This window comes from Cryptomeria japonica, chromosome 7 (assembly GCF_030272615.1).
Source record: "Cryptomeria japonica chromosome 7, Sugi_1.0, whole genome shotgun sequence".
Lineage (NCBI taxonomy): Eukaryota > Viridiplantae > Streptophyta > Pinopsida > Cupressales > Cupressaceae > Cryptomeria > Cryptomeria japonica.
This window is the reverse complement of record NC_081411.1, coordinates 585485246-585503489: the sequence shown is the minus strand read 5'-3', so window position 1 is coordinate 585503489 and position 18244 is coordinate 585485246.

Sequence of the window (18244 nt, the reverse complement as noted above, 5' to 3'; positions counted from 1 at the left end):
CTATCCCTACCTCTCCCCATTTGCATAATGTGCGTATGCAGTGAACTTGTGCAAGATCCCCTGAGGTCTACCATACTGCCTCATCACTTAAGAAATAATGAATCACTCAACTACAGTTTGTGATCTATCGATGAGTGGTTGAGTCATGAACAAATCCCTGCGAATAATCCTCCAATCATCCCACGGCTCTAGACCCCTATACAGTCTCCATATCATGGCTATCAAGTCATCCAACTGTCATCTCCAAAAATCTATCTTGCCTAGATGGGGCTGAGTAACATATCCTGAATATCTGTATACAATGGGCTGACCAAGATACCTACCGTCATTTACAATCAACCTACAAACTGGGAGGTGCTCCCAGGCCCATACTTGTAAAATCATAACTCCTATAGCCATACTTGTCCCCTCCCTATATACAATTTCATGCATCTCGCAATACATGTGGACTAATATACAAGAACCCTAGCCTAATCTTTGAGGGGTCTCAATAAGCCTCTCTAACATCCTACCCCATCCACACAAAAATCCCTGATGTCCCCTGTCCGATATCAGAAAGCAACTGATAAAACTTGCCAAGACGCAAGCAAGTGGAAAGTCCTCATTGTACCTGCTCATCATAACATCCCAACTAATAGAACGTGTCAGGATATCAGGATCCCTAAAAACATGTCTAACAGCTAGTAACCCAGGAAGTTGCGTTGCATCATAATCAACCTTATCCCCAACAAAAAGGATATGAAGAATCTTGTACATATCCTCGAGAGTGATGGTTGTCTCCCTAACTGGCAAATGGAATGTGTTATGCTTTGAGTGGAATCTCTCAACTAATGTAGTCAGCATACCGTGATTCACACGGATATCAGGTAAATCAAGAAGGTGGGTCAATTCGCACAAATCAATATGTGCCCGGTCAACCTCTGACAACTGACGCACTAATGTCATCATCGATGGATATACACATCTGAGAAAAATATGAGGCAATCGAACTTGCAAAAATAAAAAAATGAAGCATCAGAAAACATTTCAAGTAAGCCTATAAGAAAAGTAAAACATCATGCAAATTCAACTACGTCAATTACACAATCAAAATTTCAAGTTTACACCTTCAAAAATGCTTACTATTTTCCAAACGACAAAACATCATAGGGGCAGAAACTCATATGAGTCAAAAATAGACCTAGTACGACACAAGACTAGCCCTAGGATGACAAAATGGGCTCTTTTGGAGGTACTCATATGACAGAAGGGTAGTTGCAATACGACAAAACTAATGACCTTAAATGATAAAAAAACTTAATCAGTTTGTCGTACGAGACAGGATCCTGTCTCGCATGACAAAATGAGAAATCCCAACTTCAATGTGCCAAAAATTGAAAAATAAACAAAAAAATTCAAAATTGAAATGAATAACAGGCTTAAGATCGATCACTTACCACTGGCTCACAGTTCTGAGGTCGATTGTGTCATCTTTGGAGCTCGAATCGATGCCCATGAGTGGGAACCACCATTTTTCTTCATAGAAGGCTTTTTGAATTTTCAAACTTGGAGGGTTAAAATGAATTGAAAATGACACTTTTACCCCATATATAGCCAAAACCCTAATTTTTCAACTTGCTCTGATGGACATGAAAATTGTACCCTTAGCTAATTTGTCCGTTCTAATTCCATTTTTGGGATCGAAATTGAAATTCGAGATCATTCTGCTAATCAATTTCCAAAATTTGGACCTCTTAGCACTTTTCATCAAAGGCTCATTCTTTCTTCAAATTGCGCTCAATTTCTCAGTGAATCAACGCTAAATCTCAATTTTATTCTACAAATCAACTTTGCGCTCAATCGCTCATCAATCAACACCAAATTTTTAAAAATTCCTCTGAATCAATTTGTGTTCAAATAATTATCATCGATAAACGATTGCCTAAAATCATGTACCCTTGCTATCTTTCAATTTCGCTCTCGAGGGGGCATACTCATGACCTCGCATCTTCAAAGTCGATAAAATTTTCAAATCTTCATCAAAGTCGAGCAAAAAAAAATCTTTTTCAACTAAAGAAAATCAAATTCTTATTACTAAGGGGCATCTTAACTTCATCGCTTCATATCAAGTTGAGATCTCTCGATCATTCGAATCGAATCAATCACTAGGGGCATACCAGTTTCATCACTTCAAATCAAGCCGATATTGTCTTCATTTGAATCAGTCTCTTAATGTTAATTAGTTTCATCACTTTTCATCAAGTTGATTATTCGTTTAAACTCAATCAAGGGTTTAAAGAGTATCTTCGATCACACACTCAATCTAAGAAGGTGTTCAGTTTCATCGCATCAAATCAAGCTAGATAATTTATCTTCGCTCATCATGTCTTGATCCATCAAGTTCAAGATTTATTTTATCTTCGCTCGCTATGTCTAGATCAATCAAGTTCTAGATCAGTAAAATCCGCTTCTTGATCAGCCAAGTTCAAGTTCGGTATCTTTTCTCTCTATCGTTCATAGTTCAATCAAGTTTGGGATCGGTGTCGCTTTAATCAAATTTGTTTAGCTTCATCACTTCAAATCAAGCTAAACACCTCGCTTTTCATCTAGTTTGTGATCAATCAAGTTCAGAACTAGCATCTCCTAGACATCAACTATTATTTGAACCAACGCGTTGCTCCCACATTAATTCAAAGAGGGTCAAATGTAATACCCTAAAATTGGTCATCTAAACCATGGGCCCCTAATCTTGACAACATCACCAAGGTCCTAACCAAAGACAATTAAATTAACTTTGAGCACATTAATTAATTCTTTAATCATCAAATGTCACATGGCAAACAATTACTCAATATTAATTAAATATTTATTTAATTAATTAAATCATTCCAAAAATATCATTTTGATCAATTATTCTATTTAGTTTATTAAATATCCTAGCATATTTCATTAAATAATAAATTTGCCATTTAATCATGCAAAAAGGAATTAATTTATTACAAAAGGAATTAATCACAAAGCAAGAGTTAAACTGAAAATAAAATAAAAGAATTAAATTGAGAGAGAAATCAAACTTGAGATATTCTTCTAAATTGAGATTAACTTGGAATCAGAAAAACAATTAATTGAATTATTAATCATTCTCTAAAATTGGAACTCACAGCTTTTGAGAAAAAGAAGTTCAGTTGCATTAAAAAGACTCTTTTGTTGAATAAATACAAGAATTATCTATTTTTATCACAAATGCATGGAATTAATTAATTCTTATTTCTAATGCAACTTGAACTTCTTATCTGAATGCATTTCAATTAAACTATAATTGGAATCTATCTCAAGGTTAACTGAACCTGATTTCTCAATTATTTCAATTAATTTTAAATTGTTCTTTTTCTTGATCTCTGTTGTGAATTTCTATAAATTCAGCCTTCAGCTCTCATTCAAATCACCCCCAAGAGATACTTGAGAAACACCTTGGAGATTGTTATTATGTTGATTTTTCTCTAGTCATTAAAGACATTGTGCTTGCTTTTTTGAGATTATTGCATCTTAGTTTAACTTTTTGAATATTTAGTTTATTCCAGTATTGCTTGAATCTATATTTCTTGAATCACTATTGCTTGAATCTTTCATCCATCTTGCATCCATATAGTTTAATACATTCTCATATAGATTAAATCCTTTGTCTTGGTGTAGTCTAGTCACTGGTATTGCTTATAAAAATCCAAGAGTAATCTTATACTCACATCTTATAGAAGACAATTAGTCATTTTGTTATGGTTTATTATTTATTGATTATTGATTTACTAACCATACATGTAATGACTTAATTGAAGTGTTGTGTCTGCAACTATTGGACCTCTTTTCACTTTTTCACACACACAATGTGTAGCAATTTGGATAACTTGTGGAAATTTAGTTTTGTTGATGCATTTATTTTGTGTTTTATACGTTGATTTTAAATGTTTTATTCTTAGATTAAATATTTTGTATGTATGCATTGAACATGTATACATATTGATTTTAATTTTTAATTTTATTTATGTGTATGGATTCATTTCATTACATGTTGTCTTAAGGGGTCATTTAAACACATGCATGGATATATATATATATATATATATATATATATATATATATATATATATATATATATATATATATATATATATATATATATATATATATATATATATATATATATATATATATATATATATATATGTTGTCTTAAGGGGTCTTAAGAGGATATTTGTGTCATGGATTCATTTTATTCATCTATGTATTCATTTAATTTATATTTACACATGTATGGTTTCATTTAACTATTTTTTATGGATTCATTTAGTTATGTTGTTGTAAGGTGTTTTAAGTGGTCTTAAGGGGATTTAAGGGGATTTTTGTGTCATGGATATAAGATCATTAAATTTAAATATATAGATATAAGTTCATTAAATTTTTGAAGTTCATTAAACATACATAAACACTTAAATAAAATGAACAACTAAATTAAATTTTAACGACTAAATTTGTATGCTTAAGGGGATTTAACCAAAATGAACAACTAATTATGTTGACTTAAGGTGTTTTAAGTGGTCTTAAGGGGATTTAAGGGGACATTTGTGTCATGGATATAAGTTCATTAAAATTAAATATATAGATATAAGTTCATTAAATTTTTTAAGTTCATTAAACATACATAAACACTTAACTAAAATGAACAACTAAATTAAATTTTAATGACTAAATTTGTATGCTTAAGGGGATTTAACCAAAATGAACAACTAATTATGTTGTCTTAAGGTGTTTTAAGTGGTCTTAAGGAGATTTAAGGGGATATTTGCGTCATTGATTCTTTGATATTTTTACACATGCATGGATTCATTTTATTCATCTATGTACATTCATTTAATTTATATTTACACATATATTGTTTCATTTAATTATGTTGTTTGGATTCATCTAATTATGTTTTCCTAAGGTGTTTTAAGTGGTCTTAAGGGGATATTTGTGTCATGGATATAAGTTCATTAAATTTAAATATATAGATATAAGTTCATAAAATTTTTGAAATTCGTTCATTAAACATGTACATAAACACTTAACTAAAATGAACAACTAAATTAAATTTTAACGACTAAATTTGTTTAACAATGAAAACTAAAATATACATAAACACTTAACTTTCAAAAACGTAATCTTTCTATATATATATATATATATATATATATATATATATATATATATATATATATATATATATATATATATATATATATATATATATATATATATATATATATATATATATATATATATATATATATATATATATATATATATATATATATATATATATATAATATAAATGTGCAAAGTAGTATGAAATGTAGATCTATCTAACACATACACATATATTTGTATCTGTCAAATGTACACATGTATTAAATGTCTAGTACACATACACACATGAAATATGGAAAATAAATATCTAGTACACATACGCATATGAAATGCGTACAATACATATGTATGAAATGCATACATTACACATGTATGAAATGCAAACAGTACACATGTATGAAATATCTTTAGAAAATGTGTGCACATGCACATATATATAAACAATGGGTCACTCAGGGCCCTGTCTTGAACCATGTCCCAATCCATGCGCCTGCAATAGAGTATGCATGCATAAAACCATACATTAAACATTTAATTCATGTACTAGAGTAAATTTTTTAAGTAACATAGATTAAGAGAATTTGCACATAGACAAACATTCTAAAGAGTCTCTAACATCACCACCATGTGCATGCAGGATCCTAGGACATCTATGTGATGACGAGCGCAACCTGCATGATAGTGGTGCATCCTGCAATGTTAAAATTTTGTTAGATATACATACACGTATATTTATAACTTGGAACCTAACCCTTTAAATATAGAACTTAAATATTTAAAAGAAACAATTAATTTAAAGTTATAATGTATACCTCTGCCTCTTGATGAATAGGGCCGGTGGCAATGTGCAAATCCTCAAACATTGCCCCATGCACCTGCAATAGAGTATGCAGGAATAAACTCATATATTAAAAAAAATTAATTTGAATATTAGAGTGATTTTTTGTAAGTAACATATATTAAGAGCATATGTGTAGACAAACATACCTTTGAAGGGTCTCTAACATCACCACCATGTGCATGCATGATTCTAGGATGTCTATGTGATGAGGAGCCCAACCTGCGTAATAGTGGTGCATCCTGCAATGTTGAAATTTTGTTAGATATACATGTACACATATATTTATAACTTGCAACCTAGCCCTTTAAAAATAGAACTTAAATATTTGAGATTGAATTAATTTAAAGTTATAATGTATACCTATGTCTCTTGATGAATAGGGTCGGTGGCAATGTGCAAATCCTCAAACATCACCCCCTACGCCTGCAATATAAATTACACATGAACTCACATGTACATTATTTAAACATTCATTATTACGTTTTAAATATATATAATTTATTTTAAATATCAAATCGAATGTACTTGAACATGTACATGTACGTGGTTGTAGATAAACATACCTCAGGGTCTCTAACACCTCCATCACGTGCATGCTGGACTCTAGAACGTTTGCGAGATGAATGGCTCATCCTGCACAATGTTCGCTCATCCTAGACAATGCACACATTTTGTTCGATATATATATAATTTAAATCACTTGAAATTATTTAATCAACACCTAGATATTTGTTTAAATAGAACTTAAAAACAAAAAAATAATAATTTAAACTTTATATATACCTGTGTCTCATGATGAACAACTGGGTTAGTGGAAGCATCCAAATCTCCATACATCGACCCTAACGTGATACCCTATATAGTTTAAAAAATACAATCCAAATATATAATTAATTTAATTTATGCAGTTCATGTGTACAATCAAGTATCTATATAAAATTTCTAAATTAAAATTAGTAAATTATATATTATAATTCATACCTCTCCTACATCATGTAAGGCTTGTTTGATCCTATTGATGTGAGAATCATGCAAGGAGCCCACTGCAACATGATCCCCCTCACAGTCTGACTCCATAAGCATGGTAGTGAACATCTCAAAAAATCTAGTACCAAGTACTGTGGCTTGATCAACTGATGTATAAACAGGGGGAGGAGGTGTATCCTGACCAACTGCTGTATGTTGGGATGGGGCAATAAGATGTGCAATAGCAGTAGGCTAAGAATCTGTATGCTCACAACCATGGCTAGAAGCATCTGGTCTACCAAGTACACACCTAATAAATGATGGGGAATCCTCTAGTGGGATCCCATGCTCCATAGAAATGACCAGATACGAATCCAAGAGATCACTAGATAAGCATGCACTCATCTGCCATAAAGGATCTATGTCATGCATGCGTGCAACATCCATCAGTGATGGTATATCTACTCAAACATATGGATCATCACTCACTGATGCATCATGAATGCTAGTATGAGAGAACAACAAATATCAACCCTCCCGATCTGATGTCATCTCATCCACCTATGTGGCTATAGTAGCAATACAAGAAAAGATGGCCTGTTGAGTGTCATCTAGTACACTATCTACAACATGTGCTAGCTCTGCACTCTTGGGAAGAACCACAAGGTTTGTACTAATCAATGCTCATTTATTAATGGGTGGGGGTGCACTTGGTCGTCTAAACCTATCTAAAAATATGCCCTTCCCTTGCGGAAAATCAGTGTAATCAACATCATCCAACAAATGAAACTCTACAAACAATTGTTTATAGAAATAAAGGGGCAACTCATCCTTTTGGGGCCACTTATGATGGGTGGCTAACCATCTAGGATAGATAAAAGGTTCTACTAGTGCATCCATGCACCTAGTAGGCATATAATCCTTCACCCTACCAAAGACCTGATAATGAGGAAACATGGTTTTCACATCAGCTATGGAAACCCAATCATTCACTGTGTCCCATTTCACCATACCACGTACACTGCATGAAAGGGATCTATATAATTCCTCTACATTGACCTCATCATATGGATTATAATTGTCAACAAGGTCGATCATATGAAGCAGCTCTTGTCTAATAATCTCACCCCTTTGTTTATTTATTTGATCACGCATGTTTCCCAATGTGAAATTTAAATGATCTAAGGCACGTTGGAGTGCCTTTGCTATCTGATTGTAGAGCTACTGTCTCTCCTGTGGAGTTGTGGCAGACCTATGTGACATCTTATCACTCCCACGAGGATGAACACTAAGCTCAGAACTACTAGTGTTATGTGATCCAGGCTCATCAGACATGATGTGAGTGGGATATATATATATCTGCACATGTGCATGTATGTAATACACATTAAAAAATAAATTAAAAAGTAAATTAAAAAATATTTAACCATGTAAATTAAAAAAATTAGATATACAAAAAAGAAAATTAAACGTCATAAATGCATACAACTTAAAATATTCTAGATATAAAGACAAATTTAAGATAAATTTCTAGATCTATGCACAAAAGAAATTTAAACAACAACTATAAATTTAATTTTAAATTTCATTATATATGTCTAATGTGCAATTACATAAATTTGCATATACAATAATTAATTTAAAAATTAGTCAAATTAAGTCAAATTAAGACAAATTAAGTCAAATTAAGATAAATTAAGTCAAATTAATCAAAAATTGCATATACAATTTAATTAATAGGTCCTAATATGGTCTTATGTGGTCCTAATAGGTCCTAAGGGATGCAGATGTGTTGTAAGGGGCCTTGTGTGGTCCTACAGGATCACCCATGTGTTAGAACACATGCGTGACCCCTTAGGACCATATAATACCCCTTTCGACACCATTTGGTCTTATGTGGTCCTAATAGGTGCTAAGGGGTGCACATGCATCGTAAGAAGCTTTGTGTGGTCCTAAGGGGTCACCCATGCTTTAGAACACATGCATGACCCCTTAGGACCACATAAGACCCCTTGCGACACCATTTGGTCTTATGTGATACTAATAGGTCCTAAGGGGTCACCCATGTGTTAGAACACATGCCTGACCCCTTAGCACCACATAAGACCCCTTGCGACACCATTTTGTCTTATGTCATCCTAATAGGTCCTAAGGGGTGCACATGCATCGTAAGGGGCCTTGTGTGGTCCTAAGGGATCACCTATGCATCAGAACACATGTGTGACCCCTTAGAACCACATAAGACCCCTTGCAACAGCATTGGTCTTATGTGGTCCTAATAGGTCCGAAGCGGTGCACATGTGTCGTAAGGGGCCTTGTGTGGTCCTAAGGAGTCACCCATGTGTTAGAACACATGTGTGACCCCTTAGGACCACATAAGACCCCTCATGACACCATTTGGTCTTATGTGGTCCTAATAGGTGCTAAGGGGCACACATATGTCATAAGGGGCCTTGTGTGCTCCTAAGGGTTCACCCATGTGTTAGGACACATGCCTGACCCATTAGGACCACATAAGACCCTTTTCGATACCATTTGGTCTTATGTGGTCCTAATAGGTCCTAAGGGGAGCACAAGTGTTGTAAGGGGCCTTGTGTGGTCCTAAGGGGTCACCCAAGTGTTAGGACACATGTGTGACCCCTTAGGACCACATAAGACCCCTTTTGACACCATTTGGTCTTATGTGGTCCTAATAGGTCCTAAAGGGCGCACATATGTCGTAAGGGGCCTTGTGTGGTCCTAAGGGGTCACCCATGTGTTCGAACACATGCGTGATCCCTTAGGACCACATGAGACCCCTTGTGACACCATTTGGTCTTATGTTGTCCTCATATGTCCTAAGGGGTGCACATGTGTCCTAAGGGGTCACCCATGTGTTAGAACACATTCGGGACCCATTAGAACCATATAAGACCCCTCGTGACACCATATGGTCTTATGTAGTCCTAATAGGTTCTTAGGGGTGCACATGTGTCGTAAGGGGCGTTGTGTGGTCCTAAGGGGTCACCCATGTGTTAGAACACATGCGTGACCCCTTAGGACTACATAAGACCCCTCACAACACCATTTGGTCTTATGTGATCCTAATAGGTCCTAAGGGGTGCACATGTATCGTAATGGGCCTTCTGTGGTCCTAAGCGGTCACCCATATGTTAGACCACATGCATGACCCCTTAGGACCACATAAGACCCCTTGTGACACCATTTGGTCTTATGTGGTCCTAATAGGCGCTAAGGGGTGTACATGTGTCGTAAGGGGCCATGTGTGGTCCTAAGGGGTAACCCATGTGTTAGAACACATGTGTGACCCCTTAGGACCACAGAAGATCCCTTTTGACACCATTTGTCCATATGTGGTCCTAATAGGTTCTAAGGCATGGACATGTGTCGTAAGGGGCCTTCTATGGTCCTAAGGGGTCACCCATGTGTTAGAACAAATGTGTAACCACTTAGGACCATATAAGACCCCTTATGACACCATTTGGTTTTATCTGGTCGTAATAGGTCCTAAGGGTTGCACATGTGTCGTAAGGGGCCTTGTGTGGTCCTAAGGGGCCAGCCATGTGTTAGAACACATGTCTGACCCCTTAGGACCACATAAGACCCCTTGCGACACCATTTGGTCTTATGTGGTCCTAATAGGTGCTAAGGGGTGCACATGTGTCGTAAGGGGCTTTGTGTGGTCCTAAGGGGTCACCCATGTGTTAGAACACATGCGTGACCCCTTAGGACCACATAAGACCCCTTACGACACCATTTGGTCTTACGTGGTCCTAATAGGTCCTAAGGGATGTACATGTGTCATAAGGGGCCTTATGTGGTCCTAAGGGGTCACCCATGTGTTAGAACACATGCATGACCCTTGTTAGTGAACAGATTTTTCCTTCAAAGATAACTATACCAATAAGCTCAAAATGCCCAGAATGAAGGACAAAAAGTACTAATAGTTGGATAGATTATCATTGGAGTGATAATCTTCCTCTGAATTGAGATGTACAGCTCCCTCTTAGAAGATTTAAAAGGAATTAAATTGTTGATATGCTTTTAACCAGAAAGAAATAAAGGAAAATAAAATTCATCCATAGCCATGAAAATGAATGCCAAAGACTTACAAAACAGATATAAATGAAGACCATTAAATCAAATTTTAATTTTCTGCACTTATGGATAACACTTGGACTAAAAATTAGCAGAGAAAGTCGTTGCTCCAATATGGATTACTTTCAAGCACACAGACTTGTAATAAATCCACATACACAATTGATTATAATAGAAAAGACATTAATAAACAACTGCAAAGGCTCAAAGTCTAGCTATAGTCATGAGAAGAATATCAGCAACACAAAGATTGAAGATATCATCTGCATTCTATTCATGTCTGAAAAATCAACTCAAAGATTCATATTTTCTGTACAAAGAATTGCTTAGAAAAGCTTCAACTCCTCCCTTACAAATTAAAATCTACTCTCCCTCACCCAAAGGCTGTTGGAAGAAAAGAAAAAGAAGAAGAACCCCTCCTCCCTCAATTTTTTTGCAATAAATAGCTACATGAGATCATTATTCAGTTTAATAACTGAATCTTAAAAAAACTTTTCACTTACGCTTTTCACTTTCCCCATTACACTTTTTTATAACATAAAATATTTATAAACATTAGAAATATAATTCTCTTAAGTTTATAAAAATATTTGGACAGGTGGCACTTGAATATTTTAAACCGAAATGAAAATATTCATTATGCTGGGTGGACTGAAGATAACTTTTGTTTGCATCGTTAGATCATTTTCAATTTTCGATATGTTGGTTGAAACCTAGCTTTCTCCATTCTAATTGGAGAGATTTCCAAAATAATTCTTGAATAAAAAGATATGAGCTACTGTGTGCAGGTCTATATGACTGTCATAAAATCAGACTTGTAGAACTTGAACCTTGAATTTCATCGAACACTTTGAACATCACTGAACTGTTTGAACTAGGTTCAAATGGTTCACAGTCTAGAGAAATATTATATGAAACATCATCCACGATCATGAAATAGAGCTGTTGCAAAACACTTGATATGAATGTTAGCCCGAAAATGTCTTAGACACAACTTAGCGCCTGCGGTACCTAAATGAACACTATGAACTTTGTTCAAGATGGTTCAAGGGGTTCAAGGGGTTCAAACAACTATTGAAACGTAATGCTAAGGATTTAGAAATGATTTACAGGAGGATTAGGGATTGAACCAACGAATTTTTAACAAGACAAAGACTCAACTAAAAATTTTGCAAGGCGACTCACTCTTGTTATGAGGGATGAATGACAAGACAACAACCCTTTAGGACAACATAAGACCCCTTGCGACACCATTTGGCCTTATGTGGTCCTAATAGGTCCTAAGGGGTGTACATGTGTCGTAAGGGGCATTGTGTGGTCCTAAGGGGTTACCCATGTGTGACCCCTTAGGACCACATAAGACCCCTTGCGACACCATTTGGTCTTATGTGGTCCTAATAGGTCCTAAGGGGTGCACATGTGTTGTAAGGGGCCTTGTGTGGTCCAAAGGGGTCACCCATATGTTAGAACACATGCGTGACCCCTTCAAACCACATAAGACCCTTTACGACACCATTTGGTGTTATGTGGTCCTAATAGTTCCTAAAGGATGCAGATGCGTTGCAAGGATCCTTGTGTGGTCATGTCTGACCCCTTAGGACCACATGAGACCCCTAGCGACACCATTTGGTCTTATGTGGTCCTAATAGGTCCTAAGGGGTGCACATGTGTCATAATGGGCCTTGTGTGGTCCTAAGGAGTCACCCATGTGTTAGAACACATGCGTGACCCCTTAGGACCACATAAGACACCCTGCAACACCATCTGGTCTTATGTGGTCCTAGTAGGTGCTAAGGGATGCGCATGTGTTGTAAGGGGCCTTGTTTTGTCCTAAGGGGTCACCCATGTATTAGGACACATGCATGACCCCTTAGGACCACGTAAGACCCCTTGTGACACCATTTGGTCTTATGTGGTCCTAGTAGGTGCTAAGGGGTGCACATGTGTCGTAAGGGGCTTTGTGTGGTCCTAAGGGGTCACCCATGTGTTAGAACACATGCGTGACCCCTTAGGACCATATAAAACCCCTTGCAACACCATTTGGTCTTATGTGGTCCTAATAGGTGCTAAGGGGTGCATGTGTGTCGTAAGGGTCCTTTTATGGTCCTAAGGGATCACCCATGTGTTAGAATACATGCATGACCCCTTAGGACCACATAAGACCCCTTGCGACACCATTTGGTCTTATGTAGTCCTAATAGGTGCTAAGGGGTGCACATGTGTCATAAGGGGCCTTGTGTGGTCTGAAGGGGTCATCCATATGTTAGAACAGATGTGTGACCCCTTTTGACACCATTTGGGCTTATGTGGTCCTTATAGGTCCTAAGGGGTGCACATGTGTCGTAAGGGGCCTTGTGTGGTCCTAAGGGGTCACCCATGTGTTAGGACACATGCATGATCCCTTAGGACCACTAAGGGGTGCACATGTGTCGTAAGGGGCCTTGTGTGGTCCTAAGGGGTCATCCATATGTTAGAACACATGTGTGACCCCTTTCGACACCATTTGGGCTTATGTGGTCCTTATAGGTCCTAAGGGGTGCACATGTGTCGTAAGGGGCCTTGTGTGGTCCTAAGGGGTCACCCATGTGTTAGAACACATGCATGATCCCTTAGGACCACATACGACCCCTTGCAAGACCATTTGGTTTGATGTGGTCCTAATAGGTGCTAAGGGGTGCACGTGTTGTAAGGGGCCTTGTGTTGTCGTAAGGGGTCACCCATGTGTTAGAACACATGCATGACCCCTTACGACCACATAGGACCCGTTGTGACTCCATTTGGTGTTATGTGATCCTAATATGTCCTAAGGGTCACCCATGTGTTAGAACACATGTGTGACCCCGTAGGGCCACATAAGACCCCTTGCGACACCATTTGGTCTTATGTGGTCCTGATAGGTGCTAAGGGACTCAGATGTGTCGTAAGTGGCCTTGTGTGGTCCTAAAGGGTCAACCATGTGTTAGAGCACATGTGTGACCCCTTACGACCACATAAGACTCCTTGCGACACCATTTGGTCTTATGTGGTCCTAATAGGTCCTAAGGGATTTACATGTGTCGTAAGGGGCCTTGTGTGGTCCTAAGGGGTCACCCATGCGTTAGAACACATGCATGACTCCTTAGGACCACATAAGACCCCTTGTGACACCATTTGGTCTTATGTGGTCCTAATAGGTCCTAAGGGATGCACATGTGTCGTAAGGGGCCTTGTGTGGTCCTAAGGGTCACCCATGGGTTAGAACACATGTGTGATCCCTTAGGACCACATAAGACCCATTGCGACACCAGTTGGTCTTATGTAGTCCTATTAGGTCCTATGGGGTGCACATGTGTCGTAATGGGTCGTGTGGTCCTAAAGGTTCACCCATGGGTTAGAACACATGCGTGAACCCTTAGGACCATATAAGACCCCTTGCGACACCATTTGGTCTTATGTGGTACTAATAGGTCCTAAGGGATCCAGATGTGTCGTAATGGGCCTTGTGTGGTCCTAGGGGGTCACCCATGTGTTAGAACACATGTGTGACCCCTTAGGACCATGTAAGACCCCTTTCGACACAATTTGGTCTTATGTGGTCCTAATACGTTCTAAGGAGTGCATATGTGTTGTAAGGGGCCTTTGTGTGGTCCTAAGGGGTCACCCATGTGTTATAACACATGCGTAACCCCTTAGGACCACATAAGACCCCTTGCAACATCATTTGGTCTGATGTGGTCCTAATAGGTCCAAAGGGGTGCACATGTGTGGTAAGGGGCCTTGTGTGGTCCTAAGGGTTCACCTAGGTTTTAGAATACATGCCTAACTCCATAGGAGTACATAAGACCCCTTGCGACACCATTTGGTCTTATGTGGTCCTAATAGGTGCTAAGGGGTGCACATGTGTCGTAAGGGGCCTTTTTCCTCCTAAGGGATCACCCATGTGTTAGAACACATGCGTGACCCCTTAGGACCACATAAGACCCCTTGTGACACCATTTGGTCTTATGTGGTCCTAATAGGTCCTAAGGGGTGCATATGTGTCGTAAGGGGCCTTGTGTTGTCCTAAGGGGTCATATAAACTAATTCTATACACCTTAGGATGTATACATACACATACATACATACACCCCAGGACATGCTATCAGGGGTCGTGTGTGGTCTTGAGGGGTGATACACATGTGTGTGACCCCTCAGGACCACACACGGCCCCTAATAGCATGTCCTGAGGTGTATGTATTTCCTAAGGCACATATAATTATTTTATGTGTATTTATGTATATATCTGTATGTATTTATGTATGTGTATGTACATGTAGGTATGTACATGTATGTGTATATGTATGTATGTATGTAGACCTATGTATGTATGTTTATGTATGTATGTGTATGTATTTTTATGTGTGTGTATGGTCTTTGGTGTACACATAATTACTTTATATGTATGCATATGTATGTATGTATGTATGTATGTATGTATGTATGTAGGTAGGTATGTATGTTTGTGTATGTTTGTATGTAGGTTTGTATGTATGTAGGTATGTATGTATGTGTATGTATGTATGTGTATGTATGTATGTAGGTTTGTATGTATGTGTGTGGGTATGTATGTATGTATGTATGTATGTATGTATGTATGTATGTATGTATGTATGTATGTATGTATGTGTATGTTTGTGTATGTATGTGTGTTTTTATGTACAAGTATGTATTTATTTTCTAATATTCTAAACTAATATGATAGAATACATACAAAAATATATATATATATTTAAAAAAAAAAACTAATTTTCTATCAAAAATTTAATTGTCTATTAAAATCTATTTAAAAAAAAACAATATAAATTAATATGATAAAATAAATACATTTAAAAAAAAAAAAGGAACTTATCACTGAAACCCTTCCGACTGGATCTCTAGAAATTTTTGTGCCCTCTTTCTCAACTCCAAGCTGCTCAATGCAAAATGAGGGGCTTGGGAAGATTTTGGCTCTTATATAGGGCAAAGGGGTTCCGACCGGAAACACCTTGCCATGCGAGCGCTACGTGACTGCCAAATTGGTCCGGTCGGTCGGAACATGCATTGTTAGCCTAAAGTGCGACACAGATCCATACGATCACCCATAAAAAATACAAATAGAAATGTGAAATACATTTGGCATGCGCCAAATATGGCGCACGCCAAATAAGGCACATGCCAAATGGAATTTTGAGTTTTTTTCAATTTGGTGTGCGCCATATTTGGCATGCGCCAAACGTGCTGCTCTGGAAAACACCAAGCCAAAGGCTTGGATTTTCCTTGGGCATCTAACCCAAAGGCTTGGATGCGCTTCTCAGGCCTAAGACATGTTTTCCAGCAAATATTAAAAAATTTCGTACTTTTTTGGTTCATGCTCTTCGTCAAGTCTGCATGTGTTTCAATGCAAAAAAAACACCATACAATCATCAAGCTCTATCTTATCTACCCAACCATATAATTCTTTTCAAATTTTGATAATGTTAAGGTCTTTATCCATAATTTATTTTGTTAGTGTGTTTGTTTTTTGTCAAAAATCAACATGTTGTATTTTTGCCATAGATTTTTACTCGTTTATCGAATTTTCAAAAAAAACTTTTTTAGAAACTAGACTCCATTATACACAATTTTAAAAAAAAGGATTTTTGATTAGTTTTCACAAATTCTCAGGGGGAGTACGCTCAATTTTATGCTTTTTAGGATGTGTCCACTTCTAAAATTAGTAAAAAATCATATATTCATTAAAAAATTAGCCTAAAAATCTAGCATAAACTACATGATGTCAGCTAATTTCTCACTAGAGTGATTTTAAAAATTCTAAAAAAAAGTTGACATTTTAGGGGGGTACACTAGGTGCTAAGTTATTTTTTTCTAAAAAAACAGCACCACTTTGTGTGCTCCCCCTTTTTGAAACCCTTAATCTCCATCATTTAAAAAAAAATAGTAGTTTAGAAATTAGAGTCGGAGCACTACAATTCTTGTTGTTACTGCATCCTCATATTTTGAGTGTAACTATATTCATTTTCTTGTCGAAGTTTAAGCTTTGTTGATTTCAAAAAGAAAAAAAGTGGCATCTTAAGACCCCTTTTTGGTCCCCCATCTTTGTGCGCTTACCCCAATATCATGCACTAGAAAATGTTGAAGTAATGATTTGATGAAAATGTGGAAGTATAGGTTAATACATTGGGCAAATTTGCAAATAAGTACAAATAGGACTTAGGAAGAGGTACATAAATATAAGTGAATATATATTACAATAAATAGAGATGAATACAAGTCATAAAATACCCAAATCAATAGAAAGGGGAAATAATTAACCAAGGAACTACTATTCTTATTAAAAAATGTTGTCTATGTTGCGCTTTGTAGAAGGTAAGGATTTTTCTAATGATCACAAATGGAGCCAAAAGGGGAATTCACAACTATGAAGCAAGGTATAGAGGGCTCCCAACCAATGAACCATGTATAGAAATCCCTTGTGTGAAGGCACCACAATTTGCGAGGGATGGTCATGCACCAAAGTTCATAGGGGATGGTGATGCAAGTATTTGGAGATGGACTCATTGCAGTCATGACATTAAGGACTTAGAGATTGATACTTGGAAATGACCACTTGTAGGTCAGAAAGTGTTATGCACATGAAGAGATCCAATAAGGATCGGTGGTTGCCTATTGTGCTCTATGCCTCTTCTAGCATATTTACCACTCATTCCTACAAAATAATTGTGAATGGTTGAGTTGGGAGAGGATATCATTTAGAAGGTTATAGAGAATGTATCTTTTTTCACCGAACATGATTTTATAGGGATATTTAGAGGATTATGGCCAATTTTGTATAGTTTCATAAATACATAACAAAGACATGGTCTCCAATTATGATGGTTGATATGCAAATCTACCCATGTGTATGAGGATTTTTTGTTGTGATCTTTGACATGGTCTAGGACTACCACACTATTATATGTGACTACTATTCAAATTGTGACCAACATTTGATGATGCTAAAATCGTGGCACCCTTCTTTCAATTCTAGTATGGAAATCTTCTCTACAATTCCAATTTGGGTAAAACATCCAAATCTCCACTTATAGGTTTTGTTTGAATTTTATTTTGAATCTATTGACAACTCTTTGGATAAATTTTTCGAGGTTGATGAAGACTCTTTAGGAAAAATGCATACTATGTGCA